This window comes from Pogoniulus pusillus, chromosome 18 (assembly GCF_015220805.1).
Source record: "Pogoniulus pusillus isolate bPogPus1 chromosome 18, bPogPus1.pri, whole genome shotgun sequence".
NCBI lineage: Eukaryota > Metazoa > Chordata > Aves > Piciformes > Lybiidae > Pogoniulus > Pogoniulus pusillus.
In genome coordinates this window covers 10,948,445-10,964,364 of record NC_087281.1, presented here as the reverse complement: position 1 = coordinate 10,964,364, position 15,920 = coordinate 10,948,445, and the positions used below count along the sequence as shown (strand labels likewise).

Here is a 15,920-nt window from a genome sequence, read left to right as displayed (position 1 = left end):
GGTCTTATAATGACAGGATGAGCAGTAATGAGTTTAAACTGGCAGAGGGGAGATTTAAACTGGATGTTAGGAAGTTCTTTCCAATGAGGGTGGTGAAACACTGGCACAGGTTGCCTAGAGATGTTGTGGCTGCTCCCTCCCTGGAGGTATTCAAGGCCAGGCTAGATGAGGCCTTGAGTGACCTGTTCTAGTGGGAGGTGTCCCTGCCTATGTCGGGGGGTTGGAACTAGATGATCTTTGAGGTCCCTTCCAACCTAAACCATTCTATGATTCTAAAATGAGAGAGAAGCCTTCTCCAAAAATGTGTTAGGTTCATGGTATGTGTGGTAAACTGTTTATAAGATTCATATTTCAGCATGGAAGTTTTTAACACAGAAACTGACTGAGAAAACTCTTCAGGGCCACTTGCACAGGCCCTTCTTCTGAAGAGCTGTACATCTAGGTCCTGCCCGTTCTGCACCTTCTTACTAGCTGGTGGCAAATCTGAGTTACAATATGTTACATGCTCATATACTACAAATGCTACACAGTTCAGATATGTGGAATGACTGCAACAGACAATCTTGTTTTGCCTCTGCCTAAGAGCTGAATTTGTGTTTTGATGACTTTAGGCCAGCTGTAACCCTTATTTCCTGAAGTGGAAGAATCTACTCACTGTGTCTGTTTTGTGAATGTTTTGACTGGTCATTCCTAATTCTCCCAGATGCAGTAAAACATCCTGGATGGAAAAAAAATATATAAATAATTTATAGAGACATCGTCTGGGGAAGAGTACAAAGGGAGCTCTCCAAGATTCCCCAGAAGGTTCTGATACAAACCTGGAGAGATAGTAGTTAGTTTTTAATTTGTTGTGAAAAAGGCCAGTGCATGAAAATCTAGATGGCATCCTTGCCCATGTCACTGAACGTGCATAGCCTCAATGAAAACCTGTATTTGGTTCAAATTACTCATGCTCTGGTAGTTCATCCTTTTTATATGGGCTTGATCAAAACTAGCAGGCAAAATACAAAGAGCATTGTCAGTTAAGCTCTGTGGGTGCAGAAGAGTGCATAAAACATAATTGAGGAGTAGCATTATGCCAGGGATTCTCGCCATCTGCTGTTTAGTGAGGTTTGGTGTGTAGTTCAGATGGACACCACATCCATGAAGTGATCATCTATGCAGATTCACACAGGACAGTCATCATTTTCAGGCATCACATGTCTGCCTTCCCTCAGGATAAAGCATGCTGGGAAAGTGTGGTTTAAATAATGATAGACATCACTTGCTGAAGCTAAGTCTTGTTATTTTCAGCCTTCTCCATTCCTAGGAAAGGAAAACCACCGCAGGTGCCGCAGCAGATTCCTCTGAGACAAATGCTGTGGGTTTAATGCAGTCTACAGGAATGTTTACTCAACATATCCATAGTTCAGTTTTGTTAGAAGTTGTAGCTTATGGATTTTTTTGGTTGGTTGGTTCCTTTCCCCTCCCCAGTTAACTGATGAGAGGGAACAAAGTTGTCATTTGGACAACTTTAGCATACTTACACATGCTTTCTGCACATAAGTAGGGAGCCACCTATCCATTGTGTTTGAAGCCAAGTAGTGCAGCAGTTTTAGCAGAGATGTCTGGGGGATTTGGCTCTCTAAGGACACTCATTCAGGAATCCTGAGCAAGGAATAATAGCACCCATGCATTTTCCTGAATAGGGGAATAAGTGCTGCAGAAATTAATATGTGGAAATTTTCTGTACATAAATATGAGTATTTGTGTGTTTATGTGTGCATATATTCACATTTTCTTACTAGGAAAGCAATAGACTGCTTTAGTAAACTGCTTTTGTTCTGAGATCATAATCACTCTTTCATGCATATGTGCACACACACAAAGGGCTGGAGACAACTGCATCTCTAAATAGAAATGTACACGTTCTGGCTGTTTTTGGCTTTGCTTTTCTCTCCAAGCCTCCCAGGCAAATGGCAGCGAGACTCTGACTCTTTCCAAGTGAGCCTTCTGAGGCTGGTTTGCCCAACTTCAGGCCTCTCACAGGGAGCACATGGAGCTGAGCTACCTAAAAATCTGCCTTGCATCCTTTCTGGCATCCGAGCTAGGTTTGTGAAGAAGATTATGTTACTCTCTTGAGGTAGATTTGGGAGTTATGTCATGTATTAAAGAGATATCAATAGTGCATGTAGAGTGTGTGCACTCCTGAAACCAAAAGGATTGCATTGTGACATGAAAAGTGACAGGAAGCACCAGCCTCAGGTTTCCTCAGCCCCAGTGAGCAGTTTAACAAGACTTTGTGATGCATGTCACCTCTCCTGCCATGCCCCTAGGACACACTGCGTGTCTTTATTCCTTGTGCATACTATACTGCCCCATCTGTAATTATAAATATATGTTTAGTGTCAGTTCAAAGCCTTCCCTTGACAGGGGTGTTCCCTTCTCAAGGATTTCGAATCTTTGACATTCTTTCTTCAGAAACTCCAGAGCAGGGTGTGATAGTCTCCTGCTGACAGTTACCTGGGTTCAAAGGAACTGCCAGAGAATACCTATTGCAATGCAGAGAGAAAGTTGTCCTTCGTGTCACCTATTGGGCACACATTGGCTTCTGCAAGAAGAAGCCATTTTCTATGCTTGGCTGTTTGGGGTTTTTTTTCATACCTAGAAGGTATTTAATGATGGGTACAGAAAGTGGATTTGTAAGACATGTAAAGGTTAGCAGTAGTTGAGCCTTTCTAACAGGTAAGTCTGACAAATGAAAAAAACCTCCCCCTGGCTGTGCTTGTTCAGTGCTTGTATTTGGTACAGTCTGACTATGGGAGCTGAAACTTGGGTAACTCTTATTTCTTTTGTGATATGTTCTGTCAATTAGCCTTTGGTTGTTTTTCTTTTTCAAGTATCCATCTGCCAGTTTATTATTATTTTTATATTACAGTACCATCTAGAGGTCCCAAATGGGATCGAGGCTCTGCACAGGATATATAGTATGCAATTGCCTTCTGGAAGAAAAAGTGTACATCCTGAGGAGATAAGAGAGAAGAAGAATTATTGTCCTTATTTTATACATTTAGTAAACTGCCCCTATGTTATGAATTTTGCATGCAGTAAGATGCATGCAGTCAAACAAGGAATAGAGAACTCCCAGGTCTGTCTTTTTAGCTAGGACTGCTTTTAAAGATAGCCCACATCAATTCCACCAGAAATCTACTGTATTTCTAGTTGTCCAGCAGCCACCAAGAACTCTCAGACAAAAAGGCTGCTGTGTGGATCAACACATCTCAGACACATCCAGTTACTTCCTGAGATATATGGAAATAAGAGACGTGAACAAGGGCTGCTGAGCATTAATCACAAGGCTTCCCTGCCACCTTACTCTTCATTGATCATTGTCACCTGAAAATGAGAAAAACATTGTCTGGCAAACTTTTATCTTCTTTGTAAGGGGTTCATATTTCTGAAAGACTTTTTCATCATGTCAGATTTATGAAGATAAATCTGAGAGGATGAGTTTCCAGACCTTTAGTCCTTGACCTAAAAAAAAAGGTGTTTTCATAGACTTCCTAGGAAAACAACACAGTGTAATGTCACTAAAGGCAGCAGCATAGAAATCTGAATTCATGCAAATCTGGGCTGTGATTTAGAGCTACCATAGGGAGTTAGAAACCAAAGTAATTTGAAATATCCTTACTCAGGTTGATCACTTTCCTCCAAGAAGGAGGCAAGACAGTGGTTGGTCCTAGTGGAGATAAACTGTTTCAGTCATTTTGTCCAAATGTCCAGATCTAAATGGCCTAATTTAGGTGCAGCAGCACTTAACTACAAGCCACTTTAGCACCAGGAAGATAACCCAGTGCATTTAAATGAGTCAGACAGACCAAAGGGACAATTACTCAGAGGAGGTTAATAGTGTCTGAATGGTGATCCAGAAAATTGGTGTGTTGGGTAGGAACTGCAAAAATGAAAAAAAACATACTAAAAGGGGAGGATATCTGAAAATGCTTTTTGCTTCAGGACATCAGATGCTTATATTCATGTGGGAATCAGACCATTTTGCTGAGATTGTGGCTTAAAAGGGAGGTGAGCACCAAAAACAAAAGGTAGAAAAAAAGTTAGATCTTAATGTTAGAGCATGTGTGTAGAAAGCAAAACATCCCCAGGAGATTATCAAGTGGAAAAGGTGTGACTATGTCTGAGAGTCTACCTCGAGTCTGTCAGGCATTCATACCAAAGCCGCATTCCTCCCTCTCGTTGAAGCTGGCTTGTGAGGTGGCTGGGAATGAAAATTCACAAGACCAGAAAGGATGACGAGAGTAAGGACAGCCCTGAATTCAAGGCTCACCTGGGATGACAGATCTCTACCCTGCCCTTCATTCCTGCCTGTCCCTTTCTTGCCTTTTTTCGTGGGGAAACATGGTCTTTCTTGTGCCAAGAGATGTCCAAGACTTTCTGGTCTAGCACCCTGTGTTTGTGTCAGTTGAGACTGCAACATTTCTCAGGTTTCACACTGTTAACACTTTGTCTTATCTGCTCTTGTTTGAATTCTTCCCTTCTGCTACCAGACACTTACATATTTAACCCCCCTGCACTGTGTCTGGCCAATAGACCATATTGCCTGGGATGTTTTTGATAGAAAAAAAGGATTGTATTCCCTGGGGTTTTGTGACCTGAGATCTGCTACAGTTTCTAGTTTCTGTATATCTACTAATCAGGCATCCAGGACTTCTTAGATGCTTTTGATCAGCCCTTATTAAGGGTGCTAAGACAAACTTTGAATTCAAAGAGGAAATTCGTTGCTTCTGTTATTGCACATCAGGCTGCCCGGGGACATCTGCTAACATTGGCATATATTTAGGGACTGCAGTATAGCTACATGACTACTCTTCCCTCTGAACTGAGGTGGGCTCAGAGTGTGCATGCATGAGAAAGGCAGTGTGTGAGGTAAGAAAGGACAATAAATACTTTGTGATGGACTTTGCTGTCATCTCACAAGATCTGTGTCCAGCTCTGGGCCCCTCAATTCAAGAAGGATGTTGAGGTGCTGGAGCATGTCCAGAGAAGGGCAACGAGGCTGGTGAGGAGCCTGGAGCACAAATCCTATGAGGAGAGGTTGAGGGAGCTGGGCCTGTTTAGCCTGGAGAAGAGGAGGCTCAGGGGTGATCTTATTACTGTCTACAACTACCTGAAAGGGCATTGTAGCCAGGTGGGGGGTGGCCTCTTCTCCCAGGTAACCAGCAATAGAACAAGGGGACACAGTCTCAAGTTGTGCCAGGGTAGGTATAGGCTGGATGTTAGGAGGAAGTTCTTCACAGAGAGAGTGATTGGCATTGGAATGGGCTGCCCAGGGAGGTGGTGGAGGCACCGTTCCTGGGGGTCTTCAAGAAAAGCCTGGATGAGGCACTTAGTGCCATGGTCTAGTTGATTGGTTAGGGCTGGGTGCTAGGTTGGACTGGATGATCTTGGAGGTCTCTTCCAACCTGGTTGATTCTATGATCTATCTTTGGCAAGTCTTAAAAAGATGATTTTCTAAAAAGAGGGCAGGAGAATGAATCCCAGAATCTCAGAAACATCCAGATGGGAAAAGACCCACAAGATCACCAAATCTAACCCATACTCTACAAAGTTCCCCCTGAACCATATCCTCAAGTGCCACATCCAAATGACTTTTAAACACATCCAGGGTTGGTGACTCCACCACCTCCCTGAGCAGCTCATTCCAATGCCTGACCATTCTCTCTGTGAAAAAAAAATCCTAATACCTAGACAAAACCTACCCAGTCACAGCTTGAGGCCCTTTCCCTCTTGTTCTATCACTACCTGTGAGAAGAGACCAGCACCAACCTCTCCACAATGTCCTTTCAGGTAGCTGTAGACAGTGATGAGGCCTCCTCCCAGCCTCCTCTTTTTCAAACTAAACAGCCCCAACTCCTTCAGTCACTCCTCATAAGGTTTATTCTCTAGATCCTTCACCAGCTTCGTTGCCCTCCTCTGGACCCACTCAGGCACCTCCACATGCCTCTTGTAAGGAGATGCCCAGAATTGAACACACTGCTTGAGGTGTGGCCCCACCAGAGACGAATACAAGGGGACAATCACCTCCCTGCTCCTGCTGGACACAGCATTTCTAATACAAGTCATTGGCTTTTTTTGCCACCTGGGCACACTGCTGGCTCATATTCAGTTACCTGTCTATTACAATCCCCAGATCTCTTTCTGCCAGACAGCTTTCCAGCCACACTACCCTGAGCCTGCAGTGTTGCTTGGTGTTGTTGTGGCCCAAGTGGAGGATTTGGCATTTGGCCTTGTTGAATCTCATCCCAGTGAGATTGGCCCATACATACAATCTATCCAAATCCCTCTGTAGAGCCTTCCTATTCTCATACAGATTAACAGTGCCTCCTAACTTGGTGTCATCTGTGAACCTACTGATGCAACACTCTATGTCTTCATCAAGGTTGTCAATAAATATGTTAGACTTGGACTGGCTGCCACCTGGATTTAACTCCATTGACCACCACCCTTTGGGTTCTTCCATCCAGTGGTGCTTTATCCAGCAGAGCTGTGTCCATCCAAGCCATGAGCAGTCAGTTTGTCCATGAGAATTCTGTGGGTAATGGTGTCAAAAGTTTTTTGAAGGTCTAGGTAGACAATATCCACAGCCTTTCCCTCATCCAATAGTTGGGTCATCTTGTCATAGAATCATAGAATCGACCAGGCTGGAAACAAATCAGGTTAATCAGACAGGGCCTGCCTTTCATAAACCCATGTTGACTGGGCCTGATCCTCTGGTTGTTCCCTATATGGAGTGTAATGGCACTTGAGATGACATGCTCCATGACTTTCCCTGGTACCAAGGTCAGACTGACAGGTCTGTAGTTTCCTGGATCTTCCTTTCTTCCTTTCTTGTAGATAGGTGTCATATTTGCTACCCTCCAGTCCACTGGCACCTCCCCAGTTAGCCAGGACCTCAGGTAAATAATGGAGGGTGGCTTGACAAGCACATCTCTCTGCTCCTTCAGCACCCTTGTGTGTAGCCCCATAGAGTTGTATGGGTCTAAGTGGTGTAGCAGATCACTGACTACTTCCTCTTTCATTGTGACAACCTCATTCTGATTCTCACCCCTGACTCCTTGTTCATGAGGCTGGGTACCCAGGGAACTTCTGGATCCAGTGATAAAGACTGAGGCAAAGCAGGCATTAAGCACCTCAGCCTTTCCCTCATTCTCAGTCACTGTGTTTCCCTCTGCATCCAATAAAGGATGGAGATTTTTCCCTAATCCTCCCTTTATTGTTAATTACAGAACTTATAGAAACATTCTTAATGGCTGTAGCTAATTTGAGCTCTAGATGTGCCTTGGGCCTACTAATTTTCTCTCTGCATAGTTTCACTACATCTTTATAGAACTCATGACAGCCTGTCCCCTCTTCCAAAGTCCACAGACTCTCCTTTTGTTTCTGAGGTCCAGCCAGGCTGGACACCTTCCCTGCTGACTCATTTTTCAGCACACAGGGACAGCCTGCTCCTGTACCTTTAAGACTTCCCTTTTCAAGTATGTCCAGCTTTCCTGGACCCCTGTATCCTTCAGGGTGGCCTCCCAAGGGCTGCTAAGGTAAAATGTCATAGGACATTGACAATTTAAGCTTTAGGAAAATGAATTAAGAAAGTTGGATGTTGCAATCATTTTATTATAGGTGGTGAAAATGATCTTGAAGAAAACAATTTTGTCAAGTTCCCATGTCCCAACACCACAGATACTGCATTTGGAGATATCTACTATTAAAGTAAGGAGGATGAAACTAGACACTCATCACCTTTGCAACTCTGGTCCTAAGACTTCTGAAGAGCTGGACTATGGGGGCACTCAGCTCAATTCAAACTGCCTGTAAGAGCAAGCTCCAGCAGCTGGCTCTGTACCATCATACCTGACACAGGGAAGGCTAAATACATTGTTGTGTGATTGACCTACATATCCCTACAGAAATGTGCCCTGCTATAGTTTCTGCCAAGTGCTATAGGGCTCTGATTGGACAGATGAATGATGGCAAATGCACTCCTAATAACCAATGCCATTAAGTTAGAAAATGAGGCTGCTGTCATGTATGAGTGGTGGCAGAAACATTTCTAGCTTAACAAGGTCTGACAGGATGTTCTCAATATGCTCAAAAGAAATCAATGTCAACACCTAATCAGTAAAGCAGGTAATGGATTATTAAAAAAAAAATAGCCTTATCTGCACCAGCTCATTTGGAAAGAAGAAACACATGACTCCTACAGATAATGCCAAATATTTTAGCAGTTGTCATGTTCACTAGGTTCAGGGAGAAGATGCTTTGACCTGAACAGCTGAGATGTGTTCTGAAGTATAGCGGCAGAATGCAGGGCACGTTGTGAATCTATAGACAAAGGAATTTGTAAGCTTTATCAGTCACTGCCTGGGTTTGCATAACAGGTTGCCCCAATGAAATATACATGAACAGCATCTCTTTCTGCTTCCAAGACCACAGTGTGCAATGTGAACCTTCATTCACTGGACAAAAACTGGGCGATAGGATGAGAATCCAGCATTTCAATGAGCAAGGATGAGAATCCAGCATTTCAATGAGCAACATGGAAAGTGTTTACTGTTGTCACTGGGAAGTAACAAGCTGAAAGGGGAAGAGACAAATGGCTTTAACTCAAGTTTACTTAGACTCTCAGAAGTAAACCAGAGAAGATAGAATCATAACTAACAATCTCAAATAGGGACTGGATAGTGCTATAGATCTTCTGCATGTACATATTTACAAAAACAGAGTAGAATAAATCCCATGTCTTGGGGTTTAATCACTGCCTAACATGTGGAAACTGGGCAGGTACTTGCAAGGTGCTGACACAAAAGGATTCTTAGACTTCTCTCTTCAGCGCCTACAACAAGTCAGGTCAGGACAGCGGGCTGAGTGGATGTTTATTCTGAGACAATGTGCCTACTCCTGTGTTCTGTGCTAAAAGTGATGATCTTCCTCATCTTAGAAAATGGGTAGGGTTCAACACTAAACTTCACTGGGGTCTCTGACCTTCCCTTCCCTCTCTGTCCCCAGGCTGTCCTCTCCAGGCTCCAATGCTGCTGTGCTAGCAATAGGTTTTTTTCTCCAGCACTCCCTGCCACCTGCGTTATATGACAGGTTCTTGTGTCACTGCTGAACCAGCAAACCTGGGAGATCAGCTTTGCTTTGACACTAGCTTAAATGAAAAAGTATCTCCACTGCATTTAGTCTACAACCACAGAACTGAAAGAAGCTAAATGAGAATCGAGGCCCTTTCCATCTTATTTTTCTCCTCACTTCTCACTCCTGCTACTGAGCATCACTGGAAACATGTTGGGTGTGTGCAAAGTACAAGCCCGAGGCTGCCATCGAGGAGCTCCCCTGCAGTTATTAATCTATAGTCTCTGTATCTACAGAGACTGAGTGTTTTGAACATAACGCCCTTGCTAGATTTTAATGGATCTTCGAATGTCATAAAGTATCACTGTGTTATAAGAGATGGTCTTTATTAATAGATCAGGAGAATGGGAATTGCAAAGTATTTTCTTCTTTAAAATACCACTACTAACTAACTCCCTGTCGTCCACCGCTAAAAGTGAGAAACTCTCATTAGCTTATTAGTGCTCCTAGTAGCGGTTGGATATGGATTAGAAATCCTCCGCATTTTTCTCGCAGTCTCTAAACCAGACTAGTGTCTTTCTTCGCTCACCTGCCAAGTTCTGCCGCTCCGGGAGGCTGCAGCCAGAGGCATGCGGGAGGGCGCCAGTCTGCCAGCAGGTGGCGCCGCGGCCCCAGGCTGGACCAGCGGCGCCCCGCCCGCCGGTGCCCCTCCGGGGCGGGAGGTGGCTGTGGGGCCGGCGGGGCGGCCCTGGCAGCCGGGAGAGCGAAGGGGTCAGACCGGGGTCCCCGGGCCGTGCTGCCTTATCGCTCCGGCCGGACTGCTGCGGCACCGACGGCGAGAGGCGAAGGGCGGCGGCAGGTCGAGAGGGCGGCGGCTGCGACTGCCGGGCTAGCTGGAAGCGAAGGAAGAGTGACGGCATGGGTTTCTCCATGACGTCGGGGGAAACGGGAGGTGTAGGACAGCGCTGTGCCACGGAAGTAAGTGGGTGACATGACAAGTATTTGCATGATGTATTTGGTAGGAACACTCTTCACACCAGCATCCGTTATTTCAGTGATTATATCTGTGGAGTATCAGTGGAAGTGGTTGCTGAAGAATCTGGAAACGAAAAAGAAGACTATGGCATGGAGGAGTAGCGTGAAGGAGACATCACCAAGGCTCCTGCGCAGCTAGCGTGCTCCAGCACGCCTGGGGACTGGTTCACGCTTCTCAAATTTACGACTGGAAACAGTGGGGTACCTTCAGATAGGAGGGACCTCAGCCTACGGCAAGCTGATCGTGTGTTGTCTGGGAGCAGACAAGGGACCTACTGTTAGTAAATGGTCACAGGAGCAGCTCCACAGCTGCGGATTTCAAGACTAAAATGAATTTTGCAACTGATGGTCTTTGTTAGCATGCTTGAAGGAGCAGAGAATAGAAACAAAATCTAGTGTTAGGTGGCATGGGTCTTCCTTACAGTGCACTGTGGAAGTTAAGGCAGCTGTGTGAGATGCAAACGCAAAAGGCACTCGAGAGGATGATAACCCTGTATGCTTGGCAAGTGGATTGCCGGTTTTTATGGAAACTGAAGAAAGTAAATTGTGTTTGGGTAGATCATAGAGAGTGAAGGCAGGATAAATTGGTGCTAGAGGAGAAGCGATTACTTCTTGGCACAAGTGAAGATCATTTCACTCTAGTTTGTTGACCAGAGTTGATATCTCCACTGTAATACATCAGTTGAACCCAATTTAAGATCTGGTTTGTTTTGTTCTCCACACATAGGTTTCGTAACCCTGGAGCTCCATGCAAACCCTCTGCAGGTACCCTGCTTACTATCAGTATTTCTTCCTTCATTCTGACCTGCGATTTCTGGTTCTTTCAGAGGAAGTAGGTCTTTGAAGTGAGATGAGGGTCGCTCATCATACCTCAGACTTCAGTCATTATTTTGTGAGCTGTTCAAACTGACATGCTGACCACCTCATGCTTCTCAGATGGTGCTGGCTATACCTCTAAAGCTCATACTTGCAGGCAGGAGAGGAACAGGTGAGTCCTGCTCTGTCCACTGTCTTTGCCCTCTTCATATCATGTGGCTGAATGGGGAATAGTCCATTCACGTTACCAATCCAGAACTTTCTGTGATATTCTAGGGGGTTTTTAATTCCTCTCTCTCTCAAAAAGTTTCTGCCTCACCTCTGTGGGGTGAAAACTAGAGAGCTTCTCCCAGCCTGTTTTAAACTGAATATTGAAGGCCACTTCATACTGAGTACATTAAAAGGTAAGCCACTGATGCTAGGAGGAATGAGGTGAGATCCTCACCACAACAGAAAAATATTTAATACAGATCTCATCAAGAAGCTTTTCCCCTCCTTTCCCCAGGAAGCTGACCTTTCTTCATTAGATGATTCTGCATTTTCAGGTAGAAAATTACTGTTATTGTGTATTCCTCTTAGTCTTGACCATGGTGGAATTTTCCACTTCTAGGTTGCCTTGCTGACTGTATGCAACCTGCCATGCATCTGTATCCAGCAAAAACCTTGTCCCAGGGTCTTCTGCCTAATATTGAATCAGTCACACACGGGGAAAATGGTGAAATTCTCTACGAAAAACAGTGTCCAGTAGTCCATAACAGACCATTTCCAACAGCAAACAGGCTGCTCCTTAGTTGGTCCAAATTCCCCAGGAAAACAAGCAAACAAAACCACACACACACACACACAAAGGTAAACAAAACAAAACAAACATCTGGGAGTGCACTAGATTAATTACACAAGAAAGTTCCTTCGCCACAATCACAGTATCACAGTATCACAGTATCACCAAGGTTGGAAGAGACCTCACAGATCATCAAAATCATTCTTCCTGGTTACTCACCACACCTAGGGGTAAAAGTGAGTTCTATTTTATACCATGTGCAATAAACTCATCACTTCAGGAAAGTATTTGGCCTATTTTACATGTGCAAAATCGTTGCAGCTGGGCTGTCAAGAAGGAATCCTGACACAGAAAATTAATAATTAATTTTTAATTTTCCTGTATAATCACAAAACTGAGTTATGAAAGAGGTACAGTAACTATGTGTGTGTTTTATTATATTGTTTCATAATGAAATCTTACCTGGAAATTAATTTTAAATTCCTGAGATCACGCATGAAGTTGGAAAGGTCCCCTGATAATTCCAAAGGAAATCATCAAGTTTAATGGTAGTGTATCAAATCAAGAAAGGAGTATTTAGTGAGAGCAGTGTTTCACATCATCTTTGACACCTTCTTTAATAATCAGAGAGAATACATTACAAATCCGTGACACTTTCAAATGGCATTGGGTTAGAAAATGTTGCTGAACTGGTAAAGCAGAAGAATACTGAGATGTTAAAACATGGATACAAATGAAAAGAAAAACAAGCAAACCTAAAGATATGAATGCAAAATAATCAGTGGATAGTAAAAATCAAGCAAGCCAGTGAATGCCAGGGTGCATATGCCCCTTCACTACATTGCTGTGCCAGTCCAGTGTGTGATAACTGATCTATATATAGCTCCACGTTATGTTAAATTCAGGACAGTATTATCTAAGCTGGAGAAACTGCAGAGAAGACTAACAGAAGCAGTCTAAGATTTAACAGAACATAAGTATGTATATATAAAACACTGCATAAAATATAAGGTGTATTTGAGGGATTTCTCCTTCAATGGGGGCAAATCAAGATGTCTTTTCCCTAGTAAAGGTAGGAAAATGGAACATACTGTCCTATATGCACACAACAGACATGTAGGCAGTTCTCAAGGTAGTGCTGATGAGACTCACAATTCAAGCACTGGTCAATATTTCCCCATAGTTCATTATGCCTTACCTTTGTGAGTGTCTCTTGTCTAATTTTGGGGGTGGAACGTTCCATCATTGATGACACTGAAAGTTAAAGTATGAGCTTACAGTCGGACAGTTTTAATCTGTGAATTCCATAAAATAAAATAAAGTAAAATAAAATAATTTATTTAGAGATCAACTACATCAACTGCAAGATTTTGCCTTCACAGAAGCAGTGGTTGTATTCCTGATAGCATTTTTCCAGTGAATCTCTGCCACAGCCTCCACTTTTCCTTGGTGACATAACTGGCAATTCTGAGAGAATAGGCTCTGATGCAGTGCTTACTGCATGCCATGTTGTGTCCTATCAAACCACAAAACTTGAACTGTTTCTGTACTATAATAAAGAATGTTGATGGTAGTGATAGGCAAAATACAAGTTTATGGCTGTACAGTGTGAGAAAACAAAACTGTTTAATAGGATCATAGGATGTTAGGCGTTGGAAGGGACCCAAAGAGATCATCGAGTCCAAGCCACCTGCCACAGCAGGACAATCCTATCTAACATGGATCACAGAGGAACATCCAGTCAGACCTTGAAAGTCTCCAGAGAAGGGGACTCCTCGACCTCCCTGGGGAGCCTGTGCCAGTGCTCTGTGACCCTTACAGTAAAGAAATTCCCCCTTGTGTTGAGGTGGAATCCCTTTTCCTGCAACTTACACCCACATAACATTCTTCAATGGTCATAGGTAATGCCAGCCATGATGGAGAAGGTTACACTTCACAAATATAGGAGGCAAGTTTTGGTCTGGGACAAGACAAAATATGTTGGTGACTGTTCCACTTGTCTTTCTCAGATGGCCAAGAAATGTATAGAGCGCTTTTGCTTGAGAGTTTTGATGAACAAATTAGTTTTGAAAGGTGCTTGAGTTAATATTGAGTTATCAATAGTTTGGACTTCCAGGCCTGTTAGCTAGTTCCCTGTCTCAGATTTCCCAGACCTAAAAACCTTCTTTTGCTTGCTTACAGGTGCTTGAAGGTGCACCAATATCCTGAAGCACACAGGTCACACTGGGTGCTCCTCATGCTCATGTTCACTTGGTAAAGGACAAATTCATTCACCCATTGTGAAGAATCAGTGGTGGAACCTCAGCAATACATTGTGCCTCTCTTTTAAAAAGCATGCTCATTTAAATACCTGGATCTGGTTAAAAACCATGCTTTTTTCTTTTGGCAAATCCACCATTTCAGCACAGCCACAGAAAAAGAGCAACATTCTCTTCCAACACCTATTTCAACTTGTGGTGGGTTAAGAAACTTCCTTCCCACTATATAAAATTTACCAGAGCAGCTCAGACAGCTTGGAAGTAAGATAAAGGTATATTTACAGCAAAGCTAAATTTACAAGTATACATATACAATATATTTACAAGGATTTACAATTCTATACAAATTAGAAATAATATAGAAATCCAACCCCCCCTCCCAGACAAACAAACTGCCCTGAAGGGACTCAAAGCCACCCTCTCTCTCGCCCTCTGTTATCTGGAAATGTTATCTGTTAAACTTACTTTGTTATCTGGAAATGTTAGCTGAGGTTAGTGGAAAAGGTTAGAAATCCAATGCTCAGGAATAAAGAAGGCAAAAGAGGGACAAATTGTTTATGTTTTGGCTTTTTTCCCTTCTAGCAAACCAGTGAATGATATAGAGTTTATAATTACTTTCTTTTTACTACCAATGATCTAATTTCTCTCATTAGAATATTCCAGTTACCCTCAAACCATCACACAAGTGAATAAAATCTTTTATTTATAGATAACAAAAGAAAATCAATTAGATAAGTAATGTCAGATGATGTCAGTGATCTGCTTGTATGCAAATCAGCAATTTTATTTCGGTCCTGAAGTACCCAGAGACTAGATACTGTTGCTACAAAAATAAAAAGCAAAATTAATCACAATTATGCCATAAATAAATGTCAGTTTATTTTACAGCTCTGTCTGGGTTCTGTCCTCGCTGCTTCCTCTGCAGCCTCCCCCAACCAGTACTGCTGCAGCAACCGGAGATGGTGTTCCTAGTGGTTTACGTCTGAGTGGGGAGCACTGGGACCAGCAACCACAGGTTTCTGAGTCTGTGTTTGGGAAATAAAAACAAATGCTGTGCAAACTCTTTTGACCTGCTCAGGAGGCAGCATTATTCACTCCTTGAAGAGCAGGGATTTGCAAGAAATGAGAATAGATTGACTATGCAAATGTCTCTTCTCGAGATGCAAGAACGTGAGCAGATTTCACAGATGAAACAGCAGTGAGTGCTAGCAGCAGCAGGTCCATGGACTGGCATAGAGTGGGTAAAATCCAACCACCCGTTCACATCTCCACATTGTCCCAGCCCAGCTTTGCACTGCTACACCAGGCCTCTGCCCACATGCTTAGTCTGCTCCACAGAGTTCTGGCTCACTAACAGTGCAGCAGAGCTGACTGACTGACACCATTTCATTTCTGCATGACATAATAGAACAAGCCTTGGAGATTCCTTTATAATGCCACAGATAGACATAAACAGAAACTCCAAACAGATGTAATCAAAGATGGATGTGATCTAGAGATTTCTTGGCTGGCTCTGGGGTCCAGCCAAAATATATGTAGTGCAGACTGACAGCAAGCTAGGCATGTAGTGAGGAGCTCACCTTTCCAGCTTGCATTCTTGCAGGCTGAGCAGAGCAAGCTAGGTACAGCTGATAGGAATTTCACTAGCTGCTGAGAGGCACCTGGAGATGACTAGGCTACAGGATGAGTCCTAGAATCTACCCATGTAGTCGATGCCCCTGCCCTGTGCTGGCTGGGGCTGTACATGCTGTTGTGCTTGGAGAATCTTTCTTGTAGCAGATTATTTGATCAGAGTTAGCCATTTTCTTTGCCAGAATCTACCCAGTCTGCTCTTCCACTGTGACCCTTTCCCTCTAGTGTTTGGTGAGCAAGGAGTGGGTGAATTTTCTGTAAGTGGCAGAAAGAGC

General features: G+C 43.5%; 1 long non-coding RNA gene across 1 annotated transcript; it reads left to right on the top strand.

Annotated features, from left to right (window-relative positions):
* Nucleotides 1–9,948: 9,948 nt before the first annotated feature.
* On the top strand, nt 9,949–10,850 carry LOC135183293 (uncharacterized). The gene is made up of 2 exons (XR_010305490.1): nt 9,949–10,101; nt 10,179–10,850. It is a non-coding gene; the product is annotated as an uncharacterized LOC135183293 (long non-coding RNA).
* Nucleotides 10,851–15,920: the final 5,070 nt, after the last annotated feature.